The 12,868-nt window shown below is 40.1% G+C and overlaps 1 protein-coding gene across 10 annotated transcripts in view; it reads right to left on the bottom strand.

Moving 5' to 3' along the window:
- ADGRB2 (adhesion G protein-coupled receptor B2) overlaps positions 1 to 12,868 on the bottom strand; it is a 603,867-nt gene that overhangs the window by 200,087 nt on the left and 390,912 nt on the right. The gene's annotated exons all lie outside the window — the stretch shown is intronic.

Genomic DNA, 12,868 nt, shown 5'->3' with positions numbered 1-12,868 from the left:
AATAAAAAAAAGAAAGCAGTGAGTTAGTAGAGAAATTTGTTGATGGCAACATATATTATCCATGGGCTTTTGTACAGTAATTAGGTACAAGATGTAATCTTCTTTCATTTCATTTTGTTTCATTGTGCTAGCTTCCATTTTGAATCAAGTGTTTTGCTAAGTCAAACATTTTGCCACTGGAGAATTTTATGGTATGTCTATCTTAATTAGTAAAGCTGACAGATTTCTTTATTCCATGTACATCACTGAGCAGCCCCTAGAATGTCTAAACAGGTTTGTAAAGACAATGAGCACAACCTTTAGAACTAATGCAAACCAATCGAAAGCTATTTTGGAGTACCATGAGCACATCGCAAAACAAAGCCACAGACTATACCAAGGGTGAGACAATGGTTAAATTCCACTCCTTCTCCTCCTCCTCACACTATGAAAATATAAATGTGTGCCGTCTCATATATACAAATAAACACACACACAATGCTCCGACATAAGGGCATTATTAGCAAGCCCATAAATATTCATATAAGCAGCCTCTCTTTCCCCACTCAGATGCTTTCTGTCATAAGCACCCTTGGACTTCATCAATCTCCAGCCGAATACAAGAAGTGGACTCATAAATCAGAAGGGGCTGGGACCACTTCGTGCTGGAATCACAACAAGGAAAATGCTGAATAAATAAGTTTGAACCATAGAATAAATAGATTTTTTTTCTTCTGTTGTACTCTTTTTAGTAACCCTCCAGGAAAAAAATACATAAACACAGATTCTACAAATAATCGGGTGTACGGGGCTTGGGGTGGTGACATTTCATTTTGGACAAAGGAGACTCAATTTATTGTAAATCTCATTTCCTGATATATGTCCAGAATCCTCTATGAGAATTTCCAGTAAAAGGTATTTCCCCTGTTTATTAATCTGGGAAATATTACCAGAGCCAAAAATAAACAAGAACTGAGATTGTAGATTTAGAAGTACAGCCACCTCAGGAATATACAAAATGGCAGCTCATTTTTTAGCCAGTGGTATGGGAAAACTCACAAGGCCAGGGATGTTTGGAGTGTCAGCTCCTGTACAACATTTGCCCATTCTTCCATAGATCATTTCACAGCCACAGCCAGCAACACTAATGCAATAGGGAGCTTTTACCGAGCAATTCATCAGTATATCATGATATTAATAGTCAGACTACAGAAACGGAAGGCAGCATTTAATTTCTTTAACTATTAGGAAACTAAACTGCATATAGAACTTTGCTGAGATATTGGATACTATTACAAAAATGTCAAATGCATGAGTTATATCTAAATGCTTGCCAATCTTCTGTGATTTATGTCTAAAATTATATAGATAGTGAAAGAGAAATACAGAACCTAGACTTATCTCCTACAAGGATAACACTCCTTGCTATGTAATGCTATCCACAGACAAAACTATTTTTCACCAAAGATACTGAATACATAAGTAACATGTAGAAAGGATTAGAGTATATCTAAAGCCAAATTTGTTTTAGTTTATAATATAGTGAGGACTGATAAAAACTACACAATTTTTTTCTTTTTTGCTGTGTTTATCCCATTGGGAAGGTTTATCTTCACTTCTTCTCCCAGGGACACAACAGGAAATGATGTGAATTTGTAAAAGAGTGAGGGAGAAGTCACCTCTTAAATATTTGTGTGTTTCGCTAAACATATGTAAGTAATATTATTCCATGTTCGCAGTGCAGAAAAAAGCAATAAGTGTATATTAATACATACATTATGAAACAACATTTAGTGAAAGATTAGAATAAGAAAGTCCACTTAAGAGTCCTAAAAGACTCAAACTTGTAAATTCAAAAGTACCCATTTTGAAGGCTTATATGCAAGTTATTGGCCATAAAAGGGGTATGGGGACTCGGGTACTGCCTGAGGGGCAAGAATCAGTGAAAACAAAAAGCATTTCAAGAAGTACTGTTTTTAAAGGGGAAGTCAGTTTTCATTGCTTAAAGTAAAAAAAAAGAAAAAAGAAAAATTCCTTTAAATATCATGCCTGGGGTTCCCCTTAAATTACCTGCAAAGCTGCATATCTGTAATGTATAGACTGACTTTTTTTTTTAAATGACAAAACAGTAGCGTCTTGCCCCCCTTCCTAATTTATACCAGACCGTTTAGGTCTGATAGGAAGGTTAGGGGGGCATCCTGATGTTTCCCCTCCTTATGAATGAGCAAGGGGTACTTGTACCTCTACCCATTCACTAAGGGTTAAATTCAGTAAAAAATAAAGAGACCAGTCTTTTGAAAAATTCCTTTAATTGAGCAAAAAACAAAACAACAGTTTTTGACAAGTGACAAGTTGCTTAATAAAAAAAAAAATGCAAAAAAATGGTTCCATCGTTGTAATCCATCATCAGTCACGGCGTCCAACGTTGTCATATGATGACACTGAAGTTTAAAAAAAAACCGACACCCCGCCAACCTATCTGCACCGGCCGAGCATTCGCCACAATATGACTGGTCTGACATTTGTCGGTCAGATGTAAACAAAGGCATGTAGGCATGTAGGCATGGCTAGGTGTCCCCACCAAAGTCACTGCTAGCTCCACCCAATTGTTTACATCCGACTTGCAATTTTTTTTGCTCAATCGCCCCCCCCCCCCTTTCCCGCCCTGCCAGCCCTTTGTTGGGATCAAGGGTCTGGTAGGAATTAAGGGGGGGCCCCATGCTTTCCCCCCCCTTTTTGTGTGGGGTGGGGTTCCCCTTAAAAGTCCATTTAGCCTAACGGGCCTGGTATGGCTTTTAGGGGGAACTCCACACACTTCCCCCCCCCATTTTTTGGAGGTGGAGTTACCCTTAAAAGTCCTACCAGGCCTAAAGGGCCGGTATGGCTTTTAGGAGGAACCCCACACACTTTAAAAAATTTTTTTCATTGTGGAGTCCCTCCTAACCTTCCTACCAGACCTAAAGGGCTTGATATGGATTAGGGGAAACCCATGCTGTTTCTTTTTTTTTATGTATTTTTTGTTTTATTTGTATTTGTTTTTTTAATATTATTTGTTTTAATTACTATGATTTATTTATTTTTTTATTCTCCCCTCTGTTTGGCAGTGTCCAGCAACACACTGCATAGGGCTGCAGTGTAAGCAGCCTTATACAGTGTGGGGTGTGGACTTAGCCTTGAGCCATGATTGGACAAAGTCACCATGACGTTAGCCAGTCATGGCTCTCACAGTGCAGTGTGCTGTGATTGGCCAAATCTTTGCACCTGACCTGTGGTCATGTTAATTGCTTTGGCCAATCATGGCTCTCACAATGTAATGTGAGAGTGAAGTGCATTGTGGGGCGCTCGGTGGGCAAACAGTCCGCCGAACGCTATTACTATTCGTGTGTTTGGCGAACATATGAACTGCTAATGTTCCAGCCCAACACTAACCAAAATGTGCAAGCAGGTGAAACCATGTCTCTTCCTGAGATCCTATACTTAAAGTACCACCAACAAGCTCTCTATGACCACTCTTAAAATTAAGGGGGTCATAGAAAGTTGGTAAGAGAGTACTCTACTATCACTTTTGATGAAGGTGGCTGTTGGTGGCACTTTAAGTACAGGATCTCAGGAAGAGACGTGGTTTCTGCTTGCACATTTTGGATGGGACTTTTAAGCTGACTTTCTTACTATAATTTTTTACTATATATTTTTTGATCATTTATGTATTAATATAAACTTATTTCTTACTTCTGCATTGTGAACACAGATTGATTTATATTACTTACATATGTTTAGTGCAACACACAAATATTCAAGAGGTGACCTCACTTTTTTAGAAATTCACTTAATTTCCTGTTGTGTCCCTGGGAGAAGAAGTGAAGATAAACCTTCCCAACATAAGTCGCTAATCGCCACCATTACTAGTATATAAAAAAAAATTCCAGTATATATACCATAGTTTGAAGATGCTATACCTTTTGCGCAAACCGATTAATATACATTTATTGAGTTTTTTTTAGCATAAACATGTAGCAGAATACATTTTGGCTTAAATTTATGAAATTTGATTTTTTTTTTTTATTTTATTGGACATGTTTTATAGCAGAAAGTAAAAAAAATTTAGTCTTTTTTCGCAAATAGCGAAAAAAATAAAACAGCAAAAAAATTAAAAAAACAGCGATGATCAAATACCACCAAAATAAAGCTCCATTTGTGAGAAAAAAAATCATATAAATTTCATCTATGTACAGCGTCGCATGACCGTACAATTGTCAGTTAATGTAATGCAGCACCGTATATCAAAAAATGGCCTGGTCATAAGGGGGGTAAATCTTCTGGAGGGCAGGTGGTTAGAAGGGATATCTTCTTTTTTTGTTTGCTGCTTTGATTTTAGTTTTAATTTTCATTTGTGCACAAATGCACGGTTTAAAAAAAAAAAAATTCACCTCTTGAATATTTGTCACTGAAACAAGTGTTCTCATTGGAGGATTTTTCCTCTATTTTAGTTAGGAACCAGGGGCGGACTGACAACTCATGGGGCCCCTGGGCAATAGGGGATCATGGGGCCCCTGTATCCTTGCCCACACTCAAACCACACCCAACAAAGCCTATGAAAGGTACCAGGGGCATCTCATGGGGCCCCCTTCTGACTCCAGGCCCTCAGGCAGTGTCCGAGTTCCCAAATGGTCAGTCTGCCCCTGTTACGAACCAAGCCTAAGCGGGCTGTGTCTGTGTCCGCTCTGCCAAAGTGGAGCAGGCATGGACCAGCCATCCGCCTGCTCAGAAGGCTTCTACAATTATACTGCTTTAACATTATCTCACTCATATTCTGATGAATGCTGCAAAGGCTAAGGCTCCATGCACACTAGCATTTTTATAAACTTGAAAAATGCTAGAAAAAAACAATCGCTGGATGAAAAACACTGATAATAGAGTTTTTGTGCCAGCTTGTAGTAGCGTTTTAGTAGCCTTTAGAAGTGTTTAGGAGTGTTAAATTTTTATTAGCGTTTTCATGAAGAAAAGAAAAATGCTTAAAAAAGCTGTTTTAGTAGCGTTTAGCTTCCCAAAACTCAAAAAAAAGTTTTTCTGCTCCTGAACTCCTGAAGCTTGAAAAACGCTTCTAGCATAAAATAGTGTGCATGAACACATAGGATAACACTATTAGCTTCTAGGAGCAGAACAAAAATGGTCATAATAGCTTTTAGGAGCTTAAAAATAATGCTAGTGTGCATGGAGCCTTAAAGCCACGTATTGCACACGCATTTGTGTGTGTTTATGTGCGTGTAGTGTTTGAGTGCAAATGCATTCTATTGGACAGAATATTAATTTATTCTGCCAGTTGGAACATATTTATGCTCATAGGTGCATTTATGGGCAATTAGGAGCATACACGTTTTTGCTCAGAAGTTTCTCTCAGAATACGCCTTTGGTGTTTTTTTTCTACCTGCAAACTCTCCGCTTCAAATGTGCCTGTAAACTCGTATGTGTGCATGGCTACATAGAGGTGCTTTTAACCTCCTCGGCGGTACCATTATTTTGCATGGAAATATGTAGTTTTTTATTGTAGGCTGTAATTTTTAGGAATAACTCACTGAAATCTGTCCGAACAAGAGTCTAGTAAACATTCAGGATATGATAAAATTTGAAACACAAAATCATAAATTATAATTTATTAAATAATCATAAGAAATAATAATATAATAATAACAAATTTATTTAAATAATTTAATCAAACCAAAAACACTGAAATTTGAAATACAGAGGCAAATTTATCACATCACTGAGCAAAGTCGCAAAATCGTTTTCAGTGTCTGATGACGAATTTCCCCACGAATCATTATTACTCAATTCTGCAAGTAGTTCTGATTTACTATCGCTGTTCTCTAGCTGGTCTAAAACCGCTTTTGACGTAAAGGGACGCTTTTTGGACACCATGGACTTTTCTAAGTTTCCAGGCAGAAAGAACAGTAAAAATGCAGGCAGGGCGCAGGACAAAGCAGTAGGGACAAAATGTATGTGAAATGCATTGAAACAGCAATGATTTACTATGTAATAATCATTTTTTAAAAAATGAAATTTTTAAAAAATTTCAAATTTACCGCCGGTTCTGGCGCCCATACATCCCGACGTCACAGGGACCGGAACACGGAAGCCGGATGCCAGCATCGGCCGGAGGAGATGGCCGGGGACGCTGCAGGGGACACATCGCGGGAGCGAAGGACAAGGTAAGCGCTGCAGGGACTCCCTGAGCAACGCCGCATGGTAAGCCCGAGTGAAGCTCGGGGTTACCGCTCTTGGTACTCAAATTTTACCCCGAGCTACACTTGGGAATACCACTAAGGAGGTTAAAGGCTGAAAAAAGCTGAACAACTGTATAAGCAGTGTTTTTTAAAGCGGAGTTCCAGCTGAAAAAAAAAAAAGTCAGCAGCTACAAAAACTGTTTAAAATACAGCCACTTACCTGTCCCTTGGTCCAGCGGTGTCCTCACCACGGTTGGTTTCACTAGCCGTCTTCTCTCCCTGGCGCCGGCATTTTCAGTGTGGGCTGTGACAGCTTGCGGCTTCACATCCGGGTGCCCATTGCGCATGCGCATGTGAATTGTCCCATAGTCTTCTGGGACCTGTCATGTGTCCCAGAAGATTATGAGGAGAGAGAGGGGGGGACAACTTCTGCTTCTGATTGCCTAGGTGATACCTGCCCCCCCCCGCTTCCAATGCCAATCCTTAATAGGGAGCAGGGGACAAAGACTGAAAGTGGAACTTCCCCTTTTGGGTGGAGCTTCTCTTTAAGCTCCATGTGCATTTGGCCTAAGGAGGGCAGACAACATGCATCTTGAGAAGTGTACTATTTACCTTGTAAACCATGTCTTCTGGACATACCTCTTCCTAGTTTCAAATGAGTTTCCTAAGAGTTTCCAAAGGAATTTCCTACATGTTTAAAATGTGTACAGATATTTTAGGGCTCATTCACACTAGGAAGTGCATGTGAATTGCACAGGAACTGCACAGTGTTACACAGGAGGTATGTTACTGGCCAGATCAGGAGGTAAAAACAAAGGGAAATAAGCCTAAAAAAAAAGAAAACTAATGCAGCCACCACATTTAAGGATAGGTAAGTGGCATTATATATTCATTTTTGGTTTGAGGTTTAATTCTGCTTTTATCAATGAGGAATTTATATTCTTAATTTGCATATCCTAAACATTACATTGAAAACAAATATTAAGTTGCTAATGGGATGCTGATGCTGATGCTGGATCGCATGCTGTCCGCGGACTGAAAGTGACATGAGCATGGAGCAGTGACGCATTTCGGAGCATGAGCAGAGGTCCTTCTTCAAGACCGATGTCCAGGCTTAGGGAGAGCCAGTTAAATAGGGTAAAGAGCTACTGACCTTTTTCCCACCTCTTTACCCTATTTAACTGGCTCTCCCTAAGCCTGGACATCGGTTTTGAAGAAGGAGCTCTGCTCATGCTGCGAAATGCGTCACCGCTCCATGCTCATGTCACTTCCAGTCCGCGGACAGCGTGCGTTCCAGCATCAGCATGCTCATGCTGTGAAATGAGTCACCTCTCCATGCTCACGTCACTTCCGGTCCGCGGACAGCATGCGTTCCAGCTTGTGCTCCAGTGGTCCGAACAGAGCGGAGGCCATCTTTAACACCTCTTCTCAAGCTCCCCCTGCAGCTGCTGGCTGGCACAGTGGCTCCATCGCTTAGAGGACAGAGCCCTGCTACTGATGGATTACATTAGAGCCTGTTTTTACTACTACATTGTAAGTGTTTTTAACCACTTTTTATTGACGTTGACCTGGAATACTGCACTTAGAAGCACCTTTCTGTTTCACCTTCAGTCTCTTAGCATGCCACTGGGAGCCTGAGCCAACAACACCCACCCCTTCTGCAGCCTTGTACTCCAGTGAGCACTGGAGGGTCAGAGCAGAGAACTGACAACTGACAGTCACTGGCTTTCTGCTCAATGAAGACTGAGAACCAAACGATCAGAGGTCTTTGATCGCTCAGTTCTTAGTTTTAGAAGTGGTGGAGGACAGATGCAGCATCAGACACATGCTGCATCCACTTAGGTAAGAATATTTTTTTCAACAACCCCATACTTCTCTTTTAAAAAGTTAGCACATAGGAATAGGAAATGTTGATTGTGTCATATAATTGAATTTTGTCACTGGTTAAAATTGGGTCAAACAATTTAAGATTACAACAACGGCCAGGGTATTGTGACCTAGAGTGGTGATCAGATTATAGATGAACACAATATAGAGCAGTTGACCTTTTGCTTTTTAATGAGACCTGGAACCCATATGTCTTGTAATGAGACCAGGAGCTCAAAAATGCCTCGGCTTCATGTCTCATTATAAAATATAAGGTCAACTGTTCATTTTTGATTGTCATAAGCAAACAAAGTATAAGAAGAACCCAAGTCCATGTCTCTGTCTCCATACTAAGGCCACATACTTCCATACAATTTTTATACACTTGCAATAGAAAGCCTTGTTTTTGCTGTGCTTCTCAAACCACAATTCTCATTAGTTGGGTAACTACTATATACAAAGTGGATGGGGCCCTATCATAGAAAATGACCAACCTTCCCACATTATTTCAGTGCTTTACAGTAGCCTTTTTCAACCAGAGTACCCAGGCACCTTGGGTTGCCTCCAGGTTTCTTCAGGAGTGCTTTAGCAAAATGCCTAAAAATTGGCCAAAAATTGTATATGAGCCAGCGGGTGGATCAAGCCTACCTTTCAGTGATACAAAACCACAGGTCTTTACTGTGCACCATTACAACCTTTTAGCCGCCAGCGTTGTAACAAGCAATGACATCATCGATTGATAAGGGCACCAGAAGCTTGCACAGCATCCTTGTTTGCCCTTCCCCTGTCCCTCTCCATCAACACTAAGCATGCAATAGCTGAGTGAGGGAGAGAAACTGAGGTTGAGAAAAGGCTGAATGAGGAAGAGAAATGCTGGAATACTAGTCAGCACCAGTGCTCAAAGGTGTATTTGCTTTGGAAGAATAAATCACCTCTAACACTGAGTGCCCTATGTGTGTGAATGTTGCTACATTATGTAAGCCTATTAGTTTGTGCATAATTTTAAATGGTGTCTTGGCTGAAAAAAGTTGAGAAAAACTGTGCTAGGGGAGGGGATGGGCTGTCGCCATGAATTGCCTGGTGTCAGAGAAAACTGACACATGCAGCTTGCAGAAAGCTTGCCTTGAGATTGTGCATACATTTGTGCCTTGACAAAGGGTGCATTGACTTAAAAAAAAAGATTGTAAAACACTTATTTACATAGTAGAAATTCAGATTCCAAGAATGGATTTGTGATAGAAATGGCCAAGGCTGGATTACCCATTAGCAAGCTTGGTGATTTTCAGCAGAAGCATAAACTGTCAGTTTTGCTCATTGAGCTTCATGGCCAATTTTACTTGAAAAAATATCTCTAGAGGGACTTTTATGGGTGTATTTAGGGTGATTTTGAGGGCTTTCTAAGCTAAGCATTCCCTCCTGCCTGCATGTCTGAGCTAAGGACAGATATACACTGATATACACTGCTCAAAAACATTAAAGGAACACTTTGAAAACACATCAGATCTTAATGGGGAAAAATATCATGCTCGATATCTATACTAATATGGACTGCGTAATGTATTAGGAACATAAGGGATGCCCCATCATTTGATGGAAATTAAAATTACAAACCTTCAAAGGACTGAATTCAAAGGCATCCTGAAAATCAAAGTGAAAAAATGATGCAGCAGGCTAATTCATTTTGCTGAAATTTCATTGCAGCAACTCAAAATGGTACTCAGTAGTTTGTATGGCCCCCACGTGCTTTTATGCATGTCTGATAATGTTGGGGCATAACCCTAATGAGATGATGGATGGTGTCCTGGGGTATTTCCTCCCAGATCTTGACCAGGTCATCACTGAGCTTCAGGACACTTTGAGGTGCAACCTTGGCAGCGTCAGATGGACCGAAACATGATATCCCAGAGGTGTTCTATTGGATTTAGGCCAGGAGAGTGTGGGGGTCATTCAATGGTATCAATTTCTTCATCCTCCAGGAACTGCCTGCATACTCTCCCCACATGAGGCCGGGCATTGTCATGCACCAGGAGGAACCCAGGATTCACTGCACCAGCGTAGGGTCTGACAATAGATCTAAGGATTTCATCCTGATACCTAATGACAATGACAGTAAGGGTGACAATGTTGAGCCTGTAGAGGTCTGTGCATCCCTCCATGGATATACCTCCCCAGACCATCACTGACCCACCACCAAAACAGTCATGCAGACAGAATCTGCTCTCATCTGTGAACAGCACAGGGCGCCAGTGGCGGTCCTGCCACTTCTGGTGTTCAATGACAAATGCCAGTCGAGCTCTATGGTGCCAGGCAGTGAGCACAGGGCCCACTAGAGGATGTCGGGCCCTCAGGCCACCCTCATGAAGTCTGTTTCTGATTGTTTGGTCAGAGACATTCACACCAGTGGCCTGTTGGAGGTCATTTTGTAGGGCTCTGGCAGTGCTCATCCTGTTCCTACTTGCACAAAGGAGCAAATACCGGTCCTGCTGATTGGGACCTTCTATGGCCCTGTCCAGCTCTCCTGGAATCTCCACCATGCTCTTGACACTGTGCTGGGAGAAACAGCAAACCTTCTGGCAATGGCTCGTATTGATGTGCCATCCTGGAGGAGTTGGACTGCCTGTGCAACTTCTGTAGGTTCCATGTATCGCCTCATGCTACCAGTAGTGACACTGACTCTAGCCAAATGCAAAACTAGTAAAAAACAGTCACAAAAGATGAGTAGGGAAAAAAATGTCAGTGGCCTCATCCTGTAAAACCATTCCTGTTTTGGGGGTTGTCTCATTGTTGCCCATCTAGTGTACCTGTTGTTAATTTAATTAACAACAAAACAGCTGAAACTGATTAACAACCCCCTCTGCTACTTAACTGACCAGATCAATATCTCAGGAGTTTAATTGACTTGATGCTATACTCTGATTAAAAAGTGTTCCTTTAATTTTTTTGAGCAGTGTATTTCAGGAAGTACATTCTACATGAATGCTACATGCACTCACGGCCAGAAATGCTAGGGGGTGTTTTTCAAAGTGATTTCTCAGCAAAATAAAGCAGAGACATGGATGCATGGGGAAGTTTGCTTTAAATTTTATATAATATCATTTTTGGTTTGTGGTGCTCAGATGAAGTATAGTTTCCACTTTAATGAGCACATTTTGTGGCACAAAGACATTATCAGTATATTTGAAAATAATAACACTCAGGTATCAGACCCACATCACCATTAAATACTACTAAAAACATTCCCCACTGACTCCACAGCATTTAACAAAAATGGTAAATTTTCACTGAAAGGTTTTGCAGAAATTTTGGGGAAATGAAAAATCAAAATTTTGCTAATCCCTAAATACTTACCACATTTCATTAATTTCCCTGATATTTGCTGTTCACCTTGCTTACAATACAAAAGAGATCCATAGATGCCACCACAATACTATAACTGCAGCCAGCCACTCTTGTTTGCTGGTTTGTATTGTGTATTATGCCTGTTACTGTTTATTCTTACACTGTGAATATCGTTTTCTATTATGGTTTACCTATGTAGAGTTGACAATTCTGTATATGTGTGAAAAATGCAGTAAACAGAGTTTTTAAAAATTCAGACAAGCACCACAAACCACCAAAAAATTAGTGCAAATACCTAATGGTAAAAACATACAGTATGATGAACCATACTGGGTTATTTAGGTGATTTTTGGTTGGAAAATTTAGGTTAGAATGTGACAAAAAGAAAAGAAAGTGGACTCTTAAAAAAAGATTTGATGTGAAGTAGAAGGGCTACAGTTTCCATCTTTTTACCAGTAAGATAGTAATTCTGAACAAATAAAGGTAAAGTCGAAAGACAGTGATTTGGAAGGAATATATAGCTCTTCCAGAAAGTATATAGGCAAAATAGAGCTTACAGCAGTCAGAGTGAATGATATATAAGAGGTTCTCATTTCTGAGATAATGTCGGGGAGATATGGGTTCTGAGTGACAACTTCTGAAGAAGAAAATACATATTTTATTGATAAAAATATAGTAAAGATTAAAGTGTTACTAAACCCAGGACCCTGCATTCACTATATCTGATCTCCCACAGTATACAGAACATGGACGTGCATGTATTTAGTAAATATAAACTGCTAAATATCTTTTCTCATCAGCAGTTAGAGGAGTTTTGTGACTTCTCTCAGTGTCCAGCCAAGCACATGTTAAAGCAAGGAGGAGGAGTTTTCATTCTCATCTAGGAGGAAGCAGGACCCCCGACCTCTGTCTGGACAGTACTTATTGGCCCTGTGCTGATCACATGCACTATCCCAAAAAAGAAAAAAAAAAACTCTCTAGCAATACACACCAAACTGAGCATGTGCAGAGTGACTCCACACGATATTTCTTAACAGGAGATAAGAGAGGGACACTGGAAGAAGAAGAGGATTAGAGAAGTTAAAATTAAACAGCATTTTTACACAGTGCAGGGGATTAACTCCTTAGGTTCCACAGTGAGCATAACAATCATGCTTTTCTGCATATACAGACTGATTTTACTGTAGTTTAGTAACACTTTAAGTATTATTAAAACTCTCATGGGAAATTACATACATAACAGTAATGTGTGCCACACCCATTATACAAAATGACCTCTAGTGTATTACATTTGAGATGAGGAAGAAAAATGTGAGAACATGTCTTCAAGGAGCTAAGGTATCAAAAATGGCGAAGCAGTTTTTTCAGCACTAGATCAGTGATCTATAAATTCAGCAATGTGTGATTTCAGCATAGGATAAAGTGAGTATGCAGAAGAAGAAATAAATTCAATAGAGGGCTAA

The sequence above is a fragment of the Staurois parvus genome, unplaced genomic scaffold (assembly GCF_062004578.1).
Source record: "Staurois parvus isolate SC_StPar_1 unplaced genomic scaffold, SC_StPar_1.0 ptg000145l, whole genome shotgun sequence".
Taxonomy (NCBI): Eukaryota; Metazoa; Chordata; class Amphibia; order Anura; family Ranidae; genus Staurois; species Staurois parvus.
This window is presented reverse-complemented; position numbering and strand designations above follow the sequence as displayed.